Source organism: Lepidochelys olivacea (genome assembly GCF_965140295.1).
Source record: "Lepidochelys olivacea isolate rLepOli2 genome assembly, chromosome: 1".
Taxonomy (NCBI): domain Eukaryota; kingdom Metazoa; phylum Chordata; order Testudines; family Cheloniidae; genus Lepidochelys; species Lepidochelys olivacea.
Genome location: NC_140411.1, coordinates 20,153,388 through 20,171,445, shown reverse-complemented (window position 1 = coordinate 20,171,445; position 18,058 = coordinate 20,153,388). Strand labels below are relative to the sequence as shown.

Genomic DNA, 18,058 nt, shown 5'->3' with positions numbered 1-18,058 from the left:
TCAAGCAATTATTTGTATGCTGGAGAGTTTTTTCCTGCAAGGTATGCAGTTAACTCATCCTTTTTAGGAGTATGAGACAGTAGCTTTTTCATTGTGACATTGTGGAGTCAATAATTTTGAACTGGATAGATGCAATACCATGGAGTCTCTTGGTTGGAAAATGGGTGAGTCAGGAAGCTCCTTCAGGAACAATTCTTTGCTGGTCCAGACAGCACTTGAGATTGGGACTGGTCTCCACTAATATGATACTGATAGCAGACCATAACAGTAGGGTAAGCAGGGTCTGAATGAACTCTCCCTTGACAGCTAGTGAAGAGCTAGAGGAAAAGACTGCAGGAGCAGACCATGTTGCATAAACATACCTGCTTTGCCTAGGTGCATAGTAGATGGAACTCCTTTGCCAAAATGATCAGGTTTGGTTGCAAATCATTTAGTATTTGAATGAAGGGGTAATGAAGTGTTGTGATCCTTTTTTTTTTTTTGAACAAAAAGCCATTTCAAACCAGAACAACAAAATATTGTGTTGCAAAAATGTCGAGACAAATTAAATTAAATTAAATGTAATTAAAAATGTTAATATTAAAAAAATTAAAAATAAAATAAAATCACAAAACAAATTATGCAAAATCAACACCAGTTAAAGGAACATTTCAATGCTGCGGATTCTGTATTTTGGGGTGGGGGTTGGGGAGTTTTGTGAGGAAAAAAAATTCACCCCGCTCTGGTATCAGTTCTGTAGAGTGGAGTCCTCTATCTATTGAAGAGGTACAATGCTGGCTTGGATAATGGAATCTTCCCCCAATTTGGTACTGCCCTGCCACCATTCCTCAGCTCTGCCCACTATGACCAGTGAAATGATGTGATGTATGTTACTATATGGCTGCTATCTATATATTGCACCTTATAAAGTAAAGATTGTCTGCAGGGCACTTCTGAGTTAGTCCATGGTGCTTCATGTCTCAAACACCACGCTCTCCCTTACAAAAACTTATGTACAGATCTGATTGTGAGCACTTGTCATATTGACTTCAAGAGGGTTGTGGTGGATTCTCCAGGAAACGTTGAGAGAGAAAATTGCATTTTTATTTTAATTTTTTTACTGAAAACTGTTTCATGAAAAAATGCAACCAACTCTAATTCAGATACTACTCCTATATAAATAATAATAAAGAACAAGTGGGCTGTACTTGGAAAATGAAAATAAGCAAAGCTTTTGGGGGTAAAGAAACCTTATATCAAAGAGTCTAAGAGCTAGACACTGCCATACTTACTCCTGAAAGCAGTAGCTTGCTCTGTGAGTAGCCCCATTGGAATAGTTAGGACTCCTTGCAGGGTAAGCTTCCACTGAACAGGATTATGTTACACAGTGTGGCACAGTGAGTGCAATAAAAAACAGGGAAGAAAAGAAAATTCAGTTGCACATTTACTTTTTTTCAAAATACAGGATAACATGCTGAGAAGATGGTAGATACCAGTAGAGCAGATTAAATGATAGGTCATACTGTTTTAAGAGAGGTTTCAGAGTAGCAGCCGTGTGAGTCTGAGAAGAACAATGCAGCAATTACTTGTAGGCAAGTTACAGGTAAACCATTTCATCCGTCTCCATAGATATTCAGATGTAAAGTGAATTTCAAAGGTAATTATGTTAATTTAAAATGCTTTGCCCTGGGAGAATTCTGCAGCAGCTTAAATGTATCCATATCAGTGGAATGTTTGCACCATGTCAGTTGTTTCGTTCATGGTGGTTATATTGACCCTATAATATAGTTAGTGAATTCTCAGTAGTTTACTAGGCAGACTACAGTAGGGCAAATAACAGTTTTTTCAGTTCTTTGGCAATGTTGAAAAATCAAAAACAAAAAATTGGGGTTGAACAAAACATTTAATTTAGACAAATCAAAACATTTCATTTTGATTTTGATCGCTTTTAAACGTTTTTGAAATTTTTAAATAAATTAAAGGACATTTTTGAAACAGTCATTGCAGTCTGAAAAATCTCGATGTTTTACTTACAAAATGTTGAAACAACATGTTTCAAGTTTTCCAGAATTTTGTCGTTCCCTCTCTTCCCCCCCCCTTAAAACAAAACAAAACAACAATTCAATGAAACAGACACAAATTCACAAAATGTTCTGGTGTTGCCAAATCTGCATTATTTTGCTGAAAATAAGTTTCAGCTGAAAAAGTTCACCCAGCTTTATCACAGATCTCTACCACTGGAGGGAAAGGAAAATCTGTGTGAGCTATGGTGCTATGAGGTGCTGATATCCTCCAAACATGGCAGCCACTAGAGAGGAGCTGTTTCTGCAGAAATACCATTCCATAATGCTTTGAACCCATCTCAGTGTCTTGCAGATGGTACTACAGAGTCCTGTGTTAGCATTCCAAGCAAAGACTAAGTGTTAGACATGTACGGAGTAGGATGGACAAACTGGCTTGGATAAAATCTGAACACAACCCTTCTTCAAACTCTTGCTCAGAATTTGGAATGGAACCTTTTTAAGTTTTGAAAACATCTGATTATCCTTCCTCATCCCCACTCCTTTCATTTCCACACCTCTAGCTGCGATCAGAAGCAAAGAATCTGTCAGAAGGGCAGGGAAGTAATGTTACTGCAGGTTTCTTTGGGGGCAATTCTGTAGAGACATGCCAAGATCTGTTCAAAAGAGGGTCTTCTCCATTGTCCAGGGTCCTTCCTCATCTCTCTCCTGAAGGCCCACTTCTTCTCAAACCTTTCCTACATTGCTATCTCACATATTATGTCCTCTTGCCACCTCTGTATTTTAATTTGTTTCTTATTGATAAATCTGAGTTCTGTTCAGGTTTTTATACTGCTCCCATCACCATGGTGGTATTTGAGATCCTACTTTAGGGCCTGATCCAATTCCCATTGAAGTAAATGGCAAATCTTCTATTGATTTCATTAGACATTAGGCCAGTCCCTGGTATTCTACGGTTAAGGTTAGCAAAGCCAACTAAAGGACTTAGTCACACAACTCCCATACAAAATTTAGTAACCAGGATCTCATATTTCATTGTAATGGGTATGGTAAAAGAATCTAAAATTAATGAGAGTTGTAGAACTAAATCTCCTAATTGGCTTTGAAAATCTAAATCAGAGCTTCTTCTGGCAAGTACCATATCTTTTTGGTATGTTTTAATATTTAACAACATCAGAAAGTAGTGTCAGGCATTATCTGGTGACTTGGTTTAAGTTCAGTGTTGATCCACATCGCCTGCTTGTCCATAAACAAAATAAGTAAAGACAGGTTTCAGAGTAACAGCCGTGTTAGTCTGTATTCGCAAAAAGAAAAGGAGTACTTGTGGCACCTTAGAGACTAACCAATTTATTAGAGCATAAGCTTTCGTGAGCTACAGCTCACTTCATCAGATGCATATCGTGGAAACTGCAGCAGACTTTATATATACACAGAGAATATGAAACAATACCTCCTCCTACCCCACTGTCCTGCTGGTAATAGCTTATCTAAAGTGATCATCAGGTGGGCCATTTCCAGCACAAATCCAGGTTTTCTCATCCTCCACCCCCCCACACAAATTCACTCTCCTGCTGGTGATAGCCCATCCAAAGTGACAACTCTTTACACAATGTGCATGACAATCAAGTTGGGCTATTTCCTGGATTTGTGCTAGATGACCTTCTGGGGTCCCTTCCAACCCTGATATTCTATGATTCTATGATCACCAGCAGGAGAGTGAATTTGTGGGGGGGGGTGGAGGGTGAGAAAACCTGGATTTGTGCTGGAAATGGCCCACCTGATGATCACTTTAGATAAGCTATTACCAGCAGGACAGTGGGGTAGGAGGAGGTATTGTTTCATATTCTCTGTGTATATATAAAGTCTGCTGCAGTTTCCACGATATGCATCTGATGAAGTGAGCTGTAGCTCACGAAAGCTTATGCTCTAATAAATTGGTTAGTCTCTAAGGTGCCACAAGTACTCCTTTTCTTTTTGAAAATAAGTAAAGTAAGCTCATCTCAGAGATGAGACAGATCAGCTGTTCTGTTGGCAGGAAATATCATAGTAACCATTGGATTCCACAGATGAGAAATTATCACTAAAGTACTTGCAAAACCTGTATACGCACAAATAATTTCAAAGAAGAGTGAATTATAATGGACTAATAATGAGATTCAAGAACCTATGAGCTACGAACTAAGCACCTTCATGATGACTGCGTCTTCCTGGGGTCACATGAGAATGAAATTTACCTTTAACCCTTAATCGGAAAAGAGTTAAATGTCACATAACTTATGCAATGTATAAAGCAGTGCAAAATCCACTATTAAAGCAACCTTTGAAGATTAGGAACATGAGCACAATTTGTTTAACTTAAAGTAGGTCTTATATAACTATTTGGCTGCATTTATCTTTTATAGTGTTAACTCCAGAGAGAGAATGGAAATAAGCACACCAGCAGTGCTTAAACTAAACATAAGATTTCAGAGGCATGGGATTTTAAACACGAACACTCAGATACTTTGTCGTAGAATATCAAGCATTAAGGTTATCATTGGATTGTGTAATGCAGGCAAGAGTATAAACTCACAAGGGATTTAGCATTTAAGTTTCTATTTCATGGGGTGACAACTTGAAAATGTTGAGTAGGTCTTTTCGGAGATCTTCAAAGGCTGCTTGCTCTGGCTAATCTAATTCTTTGGTCAAACCATTAATTTTGACTAGAAGAATAGTGGGTGTTTTTACCTTGTAACGAACTCCGGAGTCACAAAGCATCTACTTGCTCTTTTCTTGATAGGCTCAGCTGAAGAATCTGGATAAATGCTAATGCTGTGATTTTCATATTTCAGTGGCTTGGCTGTCTTATCAGTTTCAATTATACTGACTTTCTCATGAAAACAAAGAGAGAAAATGACAAATTGGAGTTTGAGGGTTTTTTTAAATGTATTGGCTGCTTCTAAGAGTCAGCTATCAGTAAGCCATGTCTTCTATTACTAATTTTTGAACTCTCTAGAGAGCTGATCAGCCAAATAGCTTTCACTCTGTATGAACACCTGCAAAATGCCAGGTTCTCTGCTTTGAACTAACACCGCAAGCTTGCTTTTTCATCATTCCTATTCATGGACTGGCTGGCTTTGTAGTCTCACTTCTTGAAATGTCATTTTTCCAGGATTCTTACTGTTGGGAATGCCATCCAAAAAAGTGACGTTCATGTGGCCCCGATTATTATGTATTAGCCCCCTATGCATAGTCTTACATCCTCAAGTTCATCCACAAGCCTCTGTACCCTATTTACATTTACGTCTCTTAAAAACCCATTTCTGTGGTGCTGGTAGGCACTTCACAGCCCTCATGGAAATGTAATAGAGAATGTAATAGGAATGAAACCCTACAGAAATGCAATATGGTTCTATAAAAATTACTCTTAAAACCTATAGAATTTAACAGAGAACAGAGTGTCTGTATCTAATATAAAATCATACAAAAGAAATGTACAGCAAGGGATGAAGTAGTCAATTAAATGTTACAGGATAGTTTAAAACAAAACAAAACTTATAGAAAGGCTATCATTCTTTATTAACTTCTATGAGATTTTTCTTGTAAGGGTTTGATAAGAAGAGGGATGTTACCTGGCAAACAGCTTTTTGTTTGACTTGGGGTTAGGTTTTTGTTATTGTTTGGTTCTTTTGGAGGAGTGGGGAGAATGGTCAGTGACCAGGATGCAGACAGTTGTGCCCAGCTGGTGAAGCAGGAGTCAGGCCTCAAGGATAGAGTAGGAGTCAGTAGCCAGGAATCGGAGCCAAGAGTCAGAACCAGAATCAGAGGCTAGTTGTCAGAGCCAAGGGTCAGAGCTAAAGTTCAAAATCAGAGACCATGGTCAAGACTTGGTTACCTGGAGCAAGATAAAGCTGGATCCAAGGCAGGGGCACGGCTGGGAACAAGCAGAAGCTATCACAGCCCATTGGGCAAAGGCTTTGAGCAGCTACCAAACCATTGCTGGGCTGAAGAGCCAGTCTGCTGATTCTTCCAACTGATCAGGTGGTAAAGACAATCAGGCAGCCTCCTGCAGGCCAGCTGTACTCATTAAAGAACCTGGAGACAGGCTCCGCTTCTGCGGCAGGCCCTGATTTCTGACTGGGGAGCAGAGGGAAGCGAGGAAGGTATCTTATATCCGATGAGTATTACAGTGAATATCCAAATATATCAGTGACATTGCTGCTTTCACTTGACCTCCCTCCCTGCTCCCATTCCAGTCACCAGTCTTTCTAACTGCTTCTTCCACTGCAAGCTTCCACTCAACCCAGTTCTCCTAAAGGGCTGGCAGAGGGGCTCCTCTATGCCTTAAAGCCTGGCCAGCTCCTAGAAACAAGTGTGCCACTTCTTTGCCACTGTCCATCAGCCTGATGTTCATTTCTGTACCCAGAATATTTTCCTATAATATGCTGAGCAGTTAATAGCATAGGACTGGTAGCTAACGTGATCTTACTCAGGGAGATTTCATAAAAATACATGCGTTTGTGAACCTTTACAGCCTAGGTCCTCACCTGCAGGACCATCTTGTAATATAAATGAATAAATATCTCCAGTTGTAAGAGTAACTCATTTGGGCTGTCCACTTTCTTGCGATCTGTGTGGAAAGATATAAAAATACATGAAAGTGACAGAACAAGCAGACTTTTCTTTATTATAAAATTTTCCTTTAAGCCTTCACCAAACCTGACAGCATCTCTGTGCATTTAGTAGACTATCACAAGCTGTTCTGAATTGCAAATACTTACACTGAGCTTTCCAAGCAATAACATGCTAATTCTGTGATTAATCCTGCCGTTTTCAAAGTCCGTCCAATTTTTTTTTAATTTCTCCCTTTTCACAAACAGTTTAGTTGCCCTGCAGAGAATGACTTTTCTGTTTGCATTCTGCAGAGTCAATATATCTAATGGAGGTTACCAACTATTTTATGCCCATTTTATGACATCAGCACCTTGGTACATGGTGCAGGCTCGTATTTCAATCTTAGTCTCTTGGTGCATGCTGCCAGAAAGAGCAAATGCACATGTATAAGCAAGGAGGGTTGCGGGTGACTCTCTAGATGTGTTTGGAACAACGACACTAGTATAATTTCTACAGCACCACAGCTGTGCGTGATTGTGTACAGCGTGCCAGAGATGTGCCACCAGTAGAATTCTCTGCAAGGATCCCAACAGTTCCCAGCAGCACCCTGACAGCAGGATTGTCTGGCTATGTAGACTCCCTTCTCAGGCCCTACACTACCAGCACTCCCAGCTGTCTTAGAGACACCACTGACTTCCTGAGGAAACCACAATCCATCTGTGATCTTCCTGAAAACACCATCCTAGCTCACTGCTCAATCTCTGGCTCTGCCATAGGCCCTGCCCCCACTCCACACTTTCCCGTCCCCTCCCCCGCAGAGCCTCCTGCACACCATGAAACAGCTGATCGGGAGGCACGGGAAGGGAGGGGGAAGCACTGATTGGTGGGGCTGCCAGTGGATGGGAGCTTATGGGGGGGCTGCTGACATATTATTGTGGCTCTTTGACAACGTACGTTAGTAAATTCTGGCTCCTTCTCAGGCTGAGGTTGGCCACCCCTGGCTTAGAGGGTACTTCCTGTCAGGCTTTTCTCATACACTAGGGATTTTTGTATGTTTCAAGTTTTTAATGGCTTCTGATGGAGCTGAGCACCTTACAAATTTACTCTTTTTGGCAGTGTGAATCAAGAAACTACAACTGAAATACAGGTTAGTCTTGGAGTACTAGTTGAATATATCCACAGCAAGACATTCCACTTACCCAGCAGGCTGTTGCATTCTGTGATGACTATCTTCTGAACAGATTAAAGGTGTTTCCCCATGAACAGTGCCTTATGATAGTCTCGTATCGTGTATTATCAGAATTATATAATTGAATGTTACATTTCCAGGGCACCTACTCTCAGATGTAGAGGGTAAGAATCTTTTTGCCAGTAAAGGGGCCAGATCTGTAAGTCAGTAAAGCCCCAGATCTGATCACTGGAGAATTCCCCGGGTGCTGGAACTGAGGCAGACAACCACAGGCTGCCTCGTAAAGACCCCTCACTAGCATTGGCGTGGGGGACAAGACAGGAACAGAGCTGGGAGCGAGATGGGTGTGCTGGATGTGGTGACAGCATGCAGCGCTACTGTAATTCTGGGTGGCACGGGTGTCCCTACTGCAGCCCAGAAAGGCTGCCATAACTTAGCATCTCAAAGTTGTCTAAATTATGCCAGATGTCATGCCACTTAAAGCAACTGAGTATCAGGAGGACACAAAGGTATCTTAAAGCCTTAGCTCCCATTTTCTCTGGGTGGTGTTGAGTTCTGTGCTGTGTCTCTTACAGGTGCAGTCCAGATTTTCACCCAAAACCCTTCGGTCAAACTTTTCAAGTGTCCATTAATTTTAGTGCCTCTCTTTCTGAATTCCATTCCTGACCTGACATCTATCACAAGTTCTGGGTTTTTCCCTGTTCAACCTCTTCCCAAGACCATCTTTTTCCCAATGTTTCTATAAGCCTGTCACCAAATTCTGGTCCTACCAGAATCAATGGCAAAACTTCATGGGGATTGTCACGGTTCCTCCCCCACTCTGAACTCTAGGGTGCAGATGTGGGGACCTGCATGGAAAACCTCCTAAGCTTATCTTTACCAGCTTAGGTCAAAACTTCCCCAAGGTACAAAATATTACATCCGTTATCCTTGGACTGGCCGCTACCACCACCAAACTAATACTGGTTACTGGGGAAGAGCTGTTTGGACGCGTCCTTCCCCCCAAAATACTTCCCAAAACCTTGCACCCCACTTCCTGGACAAGGTTTGGTAAAAAGCCTCACCAATTTGCCTAGGTGACTACAGACCCAGACCCTTGGATTTTAAGAACAATGAACAATCCTCCCAACACTTGCACTCCCCCTTTCCTGGGAAATGTTGGATAAAAAGCCTCACCAATTTGCATAGGTGACCACAGACCCAAACCCTTGGATCTGAGAACAATGAAAAAGCATTCAGTGTTTTACAAGAAGACTTTTAATAAAAAATAGAAGTAAATAGAAATAAAGAAATCCCCCCTGTAAAATCAGGATGGTAGATATCTTACAGGGTAATTAGATTCAAAAACATAGAGAACCCCTCTAGGCAAAACCTTAAGTTACAAAAAAGATACACAGACAGAAATAGTTATTCTATCCAGCACAATTCTTTTCTCAGCCATTTAAAGAAATCATAATCTAACACATACCTAGCTAGATTACTTACTAAAAGTTCTAAGACTCCATTCCTGTTCTGTCCCCGGCCAAGACGACTACAGACAGACACAGACCCTTTGTTTCTCTCCCTCCTCCCAGCTTTTGAAAGTATCTTGTCTCCTCATTGGTCATTTTGGTCAGGTGCCAGCGAGGTTACCTTTAGCTTCTTAACCCTTTACAGGTGAGAGGAGCTTTCCCCTGGCCAGGAGGGATTTCAAAGGGGTTTACCCTTCCCTTTATATTTATGACACGCCCCCCAAATCTCAGCTAGGGTGAAACACTGGCTGGGATTTCTTCCTGGAGCTCTAGGAAAACAGAGTTAATAAGACACATGCATCTCTAAATATACTACCAAGTACATAAAGACTAACAATATTTTCCACATCTCAAGGACGATTTTAACCAGTTGATTCTGGGAAACTTTCACGGGAGAGTGCATCAGCCACTTTGTTAGAAGCTCCTGAGATGTGTTGGATGTCGAAATCAAAATCTTGGAGAGCTAAACTCCACCGAAGAAGTTTTTTGTTAGTTTCTTTGACGGTGTGAAGCCACTTTAGTGCAGCATGGTCGGTTTGCAGGTGGAAACGCCGTCCCCAAACATATGGGCGTAGCTTTTCCAGAGCGTAGACAATGGCATAACATTCTTTTTCAGTGACTGACCAGTTGCTTTCCCTCTCAGACAGTTTTTTGCTGAGAAACACTACAGGGTGGAATTCTTGATCAGGTCCTTTCTGCATTAAAACTGCTCCCACACCACGCTCGGATGCATCTGTGGTTACTAGGAACGGTTTGTCAAAGTCTGGGGCCCTTAGTACAGGGTCAGACATGAGTGTCGCTTTAAGCTTGTTAAAGGCCTTCTGACACTTTCCGGTCCACTGAACAGCATTTGGCTGTTTCTTTTTGGTTAGGTCTGTCAGTGGGGCAGCGATTTGGCTGTAGTGCGGTACAAATCGTCTGTAATAACCGGCCAAGCCTAAGAAGGATTGAACCTGTTTCTTTGACTTTGGGACAGGCCACTTTTGGATAGCATCCACTTTGGCCTGTAGGGGGCTGATAGTTCCTTGACCCACCTGGTGTCCAAGGTAAGTCACTCTGTTTAGGCCTATTTGACGCTTCTTAGCCTTAACAGTTAGTCCTGCCTCCCTTATGCGCTCAAGGACTTTTTGTAGATGTTCCAGGTGGTCTGCCCAGGAATCCGAAAATATGGCCACATCGTCAAGGTAGGCGACTGCATATTCTCCTAATCCCGCTAGGAGACCATCTACAAGTCTTTGGAAAGTGGCGGGTGCATTTCGCAGCCCGAAAGGGAGTACATTAAATTCATACAGCCCGAGATGTGTGATGAAGGCTGACCTTTCCTTGGCAGATTCATCTAGCGGTACCTGCCAGTACCCCTTGGTTAAGTCCAAGATAGAGATGAACTGGGCCCGTCCCAGTTTCTCTAATAGTTCATCAGTGCGTGGCATTGGATAGTTGTCTGGGTGAGTTACAGCATTTAGCTTACGGTAGTCCACGCAAAAACGTATTTCCCCATCTGGTTTGGGAACTAGAACCACTGGAGATGCCCATGCACTTTCAGAGGGGCGGATTACACCCATCTGTAACATATCCTGGATCTCCCGTTCTATAGCAGTTTTAGCTTGAGGAGACACCCGGTAAGGGTGGACCCTAATTGGGTGAGCATTACCTGTGTCAATGGAGTGGTATGCCCGTTCAGTCAGTCCTGGGGTGGCTGAGAACGTTGGCGCGTAGCTAGTGCACAGCTCCTGGATCTGCTGTCGCTGCATACGCCCAAGGGTCATGGAGAGGTTCACCTCTTCCACACCACCAGCACATTTCCCTTCGTAATAGACACCTTCAGGCCACTCAGCGTCGTCTCCTCCCTGGGCTGTAAACTGACAAACCTTTAATTCTCTGGAATAAAAGGGCTTTAGAGAATTAATATGATACACCTTAGGCTTTCGGTTGGAGGTGGGGAATGCTATGAGATAATTAACAGCTCCCAGGCGCTCCTGGACCACGAATGGCCCTTCCCACGATGCTTCCATTTTATGGGCCTGGAGCGCCTTTAAGACCATGACCTGGTCTCCTACTTTGAAGGAACACTCTCTGGCATGTTTATCATACCAGGCTTTTTGCTCTTTTTGAGCATCCTGTAAGTTTTCTGTAGCAAGGGCTAAAGAGGATCGGAGGGTGTTTTGTAGGTTGGTTACAAAGTCCAGAATGTTAGTTCCTGGAGAAGGTGTAAATCCCTCCCATTGCTGCTTCACCAACTGCAATGGCCCCTTAACCTCACGGCCATATACAAGTTCAAATGGGGAAAACCCTAAACTGGGATGTGGTACAGCTCTGTAGGCAAAGAGCAACTGCTGCAATACTAGGTCCCAATCATTGGAGTGCTCATTTACGAATTTACGTATCATGGCCCCCAAAGTTCCATTAAACTTCTCCACCATGCCATTTGTTTGATGATGGTAAGGAGTGGCAACCAAGTGATTTACCCCATGAGCTTCCCAAAGGTTTTTCATAGTTCCTGCCAGGAAATTAGTCCCTGCATCTGTGAGGATGTCGGAGGGCCAACCTACCCTGGCAAAAATGTCTGCTAGTGCCTGGCACACACTTTTAGCCCTGGTGTTGCTTAGAGCTACTGCTTCCGGCCATCGGGTGGCAAAATCCATGAAAGTCAGTATGTACTGCTTTCCTCTGGGTGTCTTTTTCAGAAAAGGACCCAGAATATCCACAGCTACTCGCTGAAATGGAACTTCAATGATGGGGAGTGGCTGGAGAGGAGCTTTGACCTGGTCTTGGGGTTTTCCCACTCTTTGGCACACCTCACAAGACTGGACATAGGTAGAAACATCCTTGCCCATTCCCTCCCAGTGGAATGACCCCCCCAAACGGTCTTTGGTCCTGTTCACCCCAGCATGGCCACTAGGGTGATCATGGGCTAAGCTCAAGAGCTTGGCCCGGTATTTAGTTGGAACTACCAACTGTCTCTGAGGATGCCAGTCTTCCTGGTGTCCCCCAGAAAGAGTTTCCTTGTATAAAAGTCCTCTTTCTACAACAAACCTGGATCGATTAGAAGAGCTGAGAGGCGGTGGGTTGCTCCGTGCCACCGTCCACGCTCTCTGGAGGCTTTCATCTGCTTCCTGTTCGGTCTGGAACTGTTCCCTTGATGCTGGAGACATCAGTTCCTCATTGGATTGGGGACATAGGCTTGGTCCCTCTGGAAGCGATATAGGGGATGGAGCTGTTTCTGTTGACTGTGAACCGCTCTCCGCTGGTGCACTATGTTGGGATTCAGGCTCCGGCTGAGCCTCTTGTGTAGGGTTATCGGCTGCTGCCAGTTCAGGTTCGGGGGGGCCCTCTGGTGTTGAGGTTGCAAGTACTGGATTCAGTGCTGGCACGGGGTCTGGTGTTGGTTGTTTGGCTGGTTCCGGTTCTGGGACTGGTTCCGTCTGGGTCTCTGGGACTGGATCCACTACTGCTGTTGCAGACATTGGCCTGGGGTCCGGGTCCATCACCTCTGACCGGGCCCTGATAGAAGTTTCCGGAACAGAGCTAGGCCCCACGGCTTGTTTAGCCTGGCTGCGGGTGACCGTTCCCACCCTCTTGGCCTGCTTCACGTGATTGGCCAAGTCTTCCCCCAACAGCATGGGGATGGGATAATCATCATAGACTGCAAAAGTCCACATTCCTGACCAGCCCTTGTACTGGACAGGCAACTTGGCTGTAGGCAAATTGAAAGAGTTGGACTTGAAGGGTTGAATCGTCACTTGGATCTCTGGGTTGATTAAATTGGGGTCCACTAAGGAAGCATGGATAGCTGACACTTGTGCTCCGGTGTCCCTCCACACGGTGACCTTCTTCCCGCCCACACTCACAGTTTCCCTCCGCTCCAAGGGTATCTGGGAGGTATCTGGGCCTGTGGACCTCTGGTGTGATTCCGGTGCAATGAACTGTAATCTGTTGGGGTTCTTGGGGCAGTTGGCCTTTACATGCCCCAGCTCGTTACATTTAAAACATCGTCCAGCTGACGGGTCACCGGGGCAAGGTGGGTTGCTGGAGAACGGGGTGGTGGGACGATAAGGGGTCTGGAGGGTTCTTTGGGAGGTAGGTGGGGCTTTGGGCGGCCCCCGGTAATAGGGTGTGGTCTGGGGTGGTCCCTTCTGGTCTCCGCTCCAACTGCGACCAGTTTTCTTCTTCTCTGCCACCTCCACCCATCTGGCTCCAATCTCTCCTGCCTCGATTACAGTTTTGGGTTTCCCATCTAGGATGTATCTTTCTATTTCCTCAGGAACACCCTCTAAGAATTGTTCCATTTGCATTAGGAAGGGCAATTTTACTGGAGATTCAACACTTGCTCCTGATATCCAGGCATCCCAATGTTTCACAATGTGGTAGGCATGTCGGGTAAATGACATGTCTGGTTTCCACCTTAGGGCTCGGAACCTCCGACGAGACTGCTCGGGTGTTATCCCCATTCTGACTCTCGCCTTGGATTTAAACAGTTCATACTTGTTCATATGTTCTTTAGGCATTTCAGCTGCCACCTCAGCTAAGGGTCCACTGAGCTGCGGCCTCAGCTCTACTATGTATTGGTCAGTAGAGATGTTGTACCCAAGGCAGGCCCTTTCGAAGTTTTCTAAGAAGGCCTCAGTATCATCACCTGCCTTGTAGGTGGGGAACTTTCTGGGATGGGAAGTGGTACCTGGAGAAGGATTGCTAGGGTTTGTTGGTATATTCTGCTGGGCCTTTATCCTCTCCATCTCCTCCACATGCTTCCTTGCCTCCATTTCCCTCTTGTGGGCAGCCTCCTGTACCTCCTTCTCCAGCCGCATGAGTTCTATCTGTCTTTCATGTTCCCTTTGTTTTTCCTCAGCCTGAAATTTGGCTAATTCCAGCTGTAGTCGAGCCGAGGATTTGGCCATTCTAACCTCTCTGTTTTTAACTAACTTTACACCCGAGGTTTAGAAATAAAGAAACAAAACTTGGCTGTAAAATTTTGCTGTGCTGGAATAGAATACTTATTCTCTGATAGTGATTGTCAGCCTACAGAAAAAGACAATTCCCTTGTCTCTGCTCTGGGCCCAAATTAAAGCAAAAAACCTCCAACTACTTGGAAACCTGCTTACCCAGCCCAAAGAAAAAAAAATTTCTTTTCAAACCTGTGCTCCTTGTAAAACAAAAAAAAATCAAAATCCTAAAAAAAACCCTGCCACTTTTGTCTCCAGGCAAATGGGTAGAGCACACACCCCCTATTTACTTTTAGGAAGAAAAGAAAAAAAAAAAACCTCTGGGTTGGAAGACTGTGAATTTCCCTGCAGGAGTTAAGTACCCTGCCTCCAGGCAAAGAAAACCTGCAATTCACAAGATAATCCCCTTTTGTCTCTGCTTGGCCACAAAGCAGAGAGAAACCAAGCTGCTTTCAGTTTCAAAGCTGCTTTCTGGACTTCCTAAAAATTCCTTTTTAAAATCTGTATTTCTAGTTCAAAAAATCTCAACTGGATCTCAAAATGATTTCAGGTTAATCCCACCACTGTGCCACCATGTCACGGTTCCTCCCCCACTCTGAACTCTAGGGTACAGATGTGGGGACCTGCATGAAAAACCTCCTAAGCTTATCTTTACCAGCTTAGGTCAAAACTTCCCCAAGGTACAAAATATTACCCCCGTTATCCTTGGACTGGCCGCTACCACCACCAAACTAATACTGGTTACTGGGGAAGAGCTGTTTGGACGCGTCCTTCCCCCCAAAATACTTCCCAAAACCTTGCACCCCACTTTCTGGACAAGGTTTGGTAAAAAGCCTCACCAATTTGCCTAGGTGACTACAGACCCAGACCCTTGGATCTTAAGAACAATGAACAATCCTCCCAACACTTGCACTCCCCCTTTCCTGGGAAATGTTGGATAAAAAGCCTCACCAATTTGCATAGGTGACCACAGACCCAAACCCTTGGATCTGAGAACAATGAAAAAGCATTCAGTGTTTTACAAGAAGACTTTTAATAAAAAATAGAAGTAAATAGAAATAAAGAAATCCCCCCTGTAAAATCAGGATGGTAGATATCTTACAGGGTAATTAGATTCAAAAACATAGAGAACCCCTCTAGGCAAAACCTTAAGTTACAAAAAAGATGCACAGACAGAAATAGTTATTCTATTCAGCACAATTCTTTTCTCAGCCATTTAAAGAAATCATAATCTAACACATACCTAGCTAGATTACTTACTAAAAGTTCTAAGACTCCATTCCTGTTCTGTCCCCGGCCAAGACGACTACAGACAGACACAGACCCTTTGTTTCTCTCCCTCCTCCCAGCTTTTGAAAGTATCTTGTCTCCTCATTGGTCATTTTGGTCAGGTGCCAGCGAGGTTACCTTTAGCTTCTTAACCCTTTACAGATGAGAGGAGCTTTCCCCTGGCCAGGAGGGATTTCAAAGGGGTTTACCCTTCCCTTTATATTTATGACAGGGATCAAGATTTGGTCTTGACTCCATACTCTGTATTTTTTTGCACCATGGTGTATAGGGATGTGGGAAGGGGATAAAGACTCCAAATGATGGCTTTCAGAATAAAATCACCAGTTGGAATTTAAACACAATGGCATTTTAAAACAAATTATCTACTGTATACGTCTTTCTCACACTGCTTTAATATACAGTAAGTGTAAATTTGTGTCAGCTGTTGAAATGCCAACGATGACTGCAGGGTAATGTATTTAGCACCTACAAAAATATGTACATACAGTATAACTCATTAGTGTGGATGTCATGATTGTGAGTTTCAAAGTTAATTATCCTGAGGAGTGAGAATAAATAGAACAACCTCCAATAAATCCTAGCTTCCCTGCCAATGAAAGAAGCAGGCACATAGTTTTATGAAATTCTGGGAATTTATTACAGGGTGAAAGAAGAATAACATGTGCCTTTCTTACTCTTAAAGAGTGTTCAAAAACTAAAAAGAAGAAATGCAAAGAATTAAGAAAAAAATATGCAAGCACTATACTGTCTCATTTAATGAATTTAATAGACTAAGTATTTGTTGTTTTTTTTAAAGGGTCACAGTTTAACTTATTGTTACTGTTGAATACAGCTTTCATTTATATTACACTGAGATTGAGTTTTTCTGTGTATATCTACAGATCAAATAATGTATTCTTATCTATATCTAGATATACTCTCAGAAATAAATAAATAAACTAGGTGTAAAGATTGTGACAAATGATGTACACAGAGTGTAACATTAAAAGAAATAGCTTTGAGCTAGCCATGGAAGAATAGAATTTTAACCAATCATGAACTTTAAAATAAAAGTTTCAGTGTTAAGAGATTCAAGCCCATCTATATTAATTCTTCCTATTTGTACTGTTCACATTCACATCCACTGCAAGCTTTGGATGCACTTTCTGCTCTTACTGAAAATATACAACACAGCATTGACCAGGCAGAGCCTGCTATCCCAAAACCAATTATCTGACCACAATGTTTGCTGTGCCTTGAGATGATGATTCAGAATGTCCCATATCAATTCACCTGTCTAATTTCCCCCTGTGTCCTGTTGTTAGATATTGGGTTGTGGCCACTGTGCTGCTCTCCTATTGTCATAGATTCTAAGGCCAGAAAGGAGTGTTGTGATCATCTAGTCTGCCGCACTGTATAACACAGGCCATAGAACTTCCCGAAATAATTCCTAGAACAGATGTTTTAGAAAAAAAAATCTGATCTTGATTTTAAAAATTGTCAGTGATGAAGAATCCACCATAACCCTTGGTAAATTGTTCCAATGGTAAATTACTCTCACTATTAAAAATGTACACCTTATCCCCAGTCTGAATTTGTCTAGCTTCAACTTCCAGCCATTGGATTGGGTTATACCTTTATCTGCTAAGTTGAAGAGCCTATTATTAAATATTTGTTCTCCATGTATATAATTGTAGACTGTGATCCAGTCAACCCTTAACCTTCTCTTTGTTTAGCTAAATAGATTGAATTCCTTGAATCTACCACTATAAGGCATGTTTTCTAATATTTTAATCATTCTCATGGCTCTTCCCTGAACCCTCTTCAATTTATTGACATCCTTCTGAAATTGTGGACACGAGAACTAGACACAGTATTTCAGCAGCAGTCTTACCAGTACCAAATCCTGAGGTAAAATAACTCTCTACTCGTACTTGAGATGCCCCTGTTTACACATCCCAGGACCACCTTAGCTTTTTTGGACACAGTGTCACATTGGGAGTTCATGTTCAGCTGGTTATCCACCATGATCCCCAAATTTCTTTCAGAGGCATTGCTTCCCAGGATAGAGTCCCCTATCCTAAAAGTATGGCCTACATTCTTTGTTCCGAGATGTATACATTTACATTTAGCCATATTAAAATACATATTGTTTGCTTGCATGCAGTTCACCAATCAATCCAGATTGTTCTGTATGCTTTATGTACCACTCCCCCAATTGTTATGTCATCTGTAAACATTCAGTGATGATTTTGTTTTCTTCTGTCATTGATAAAAATATTAAAAAAACGTAGGACCAAGAATGATCCCTTTGGGACCCCACAAGAAACACACCCATTTGCTGATGAATCTCTGTTTAAAATTATATTTTCAGACCTACCAGTTAGCTAATTTTTAATCCATTTGATGCATTCCATATGAATTATATATCTTTCTAGGTTTTTAAAATTAAAATGTCATGCAGTTCTAAGTCAACTTCTTTACTGAAGTCTATTATATCCACTCTATTACTTTTACCAACAAAACTTGTAATCTTATTTAAAAAAAAAGGTGTCA

General features: G+C 42.6%; 1 protein-coding gene across 1 annotated transcript in view; it reads left to right on the top strand.

Annotated features, from left to right (window-relative positions):
• The window catches only part of TENM4 (teneurin transmembrane protein 4), a 2,254,482-nt gene that overhangs the window by 614,157 nt on the left and 1,622,267 nt on the right, over positions 1–18,058 (top strand). The window lies entirely within an intron of this gene.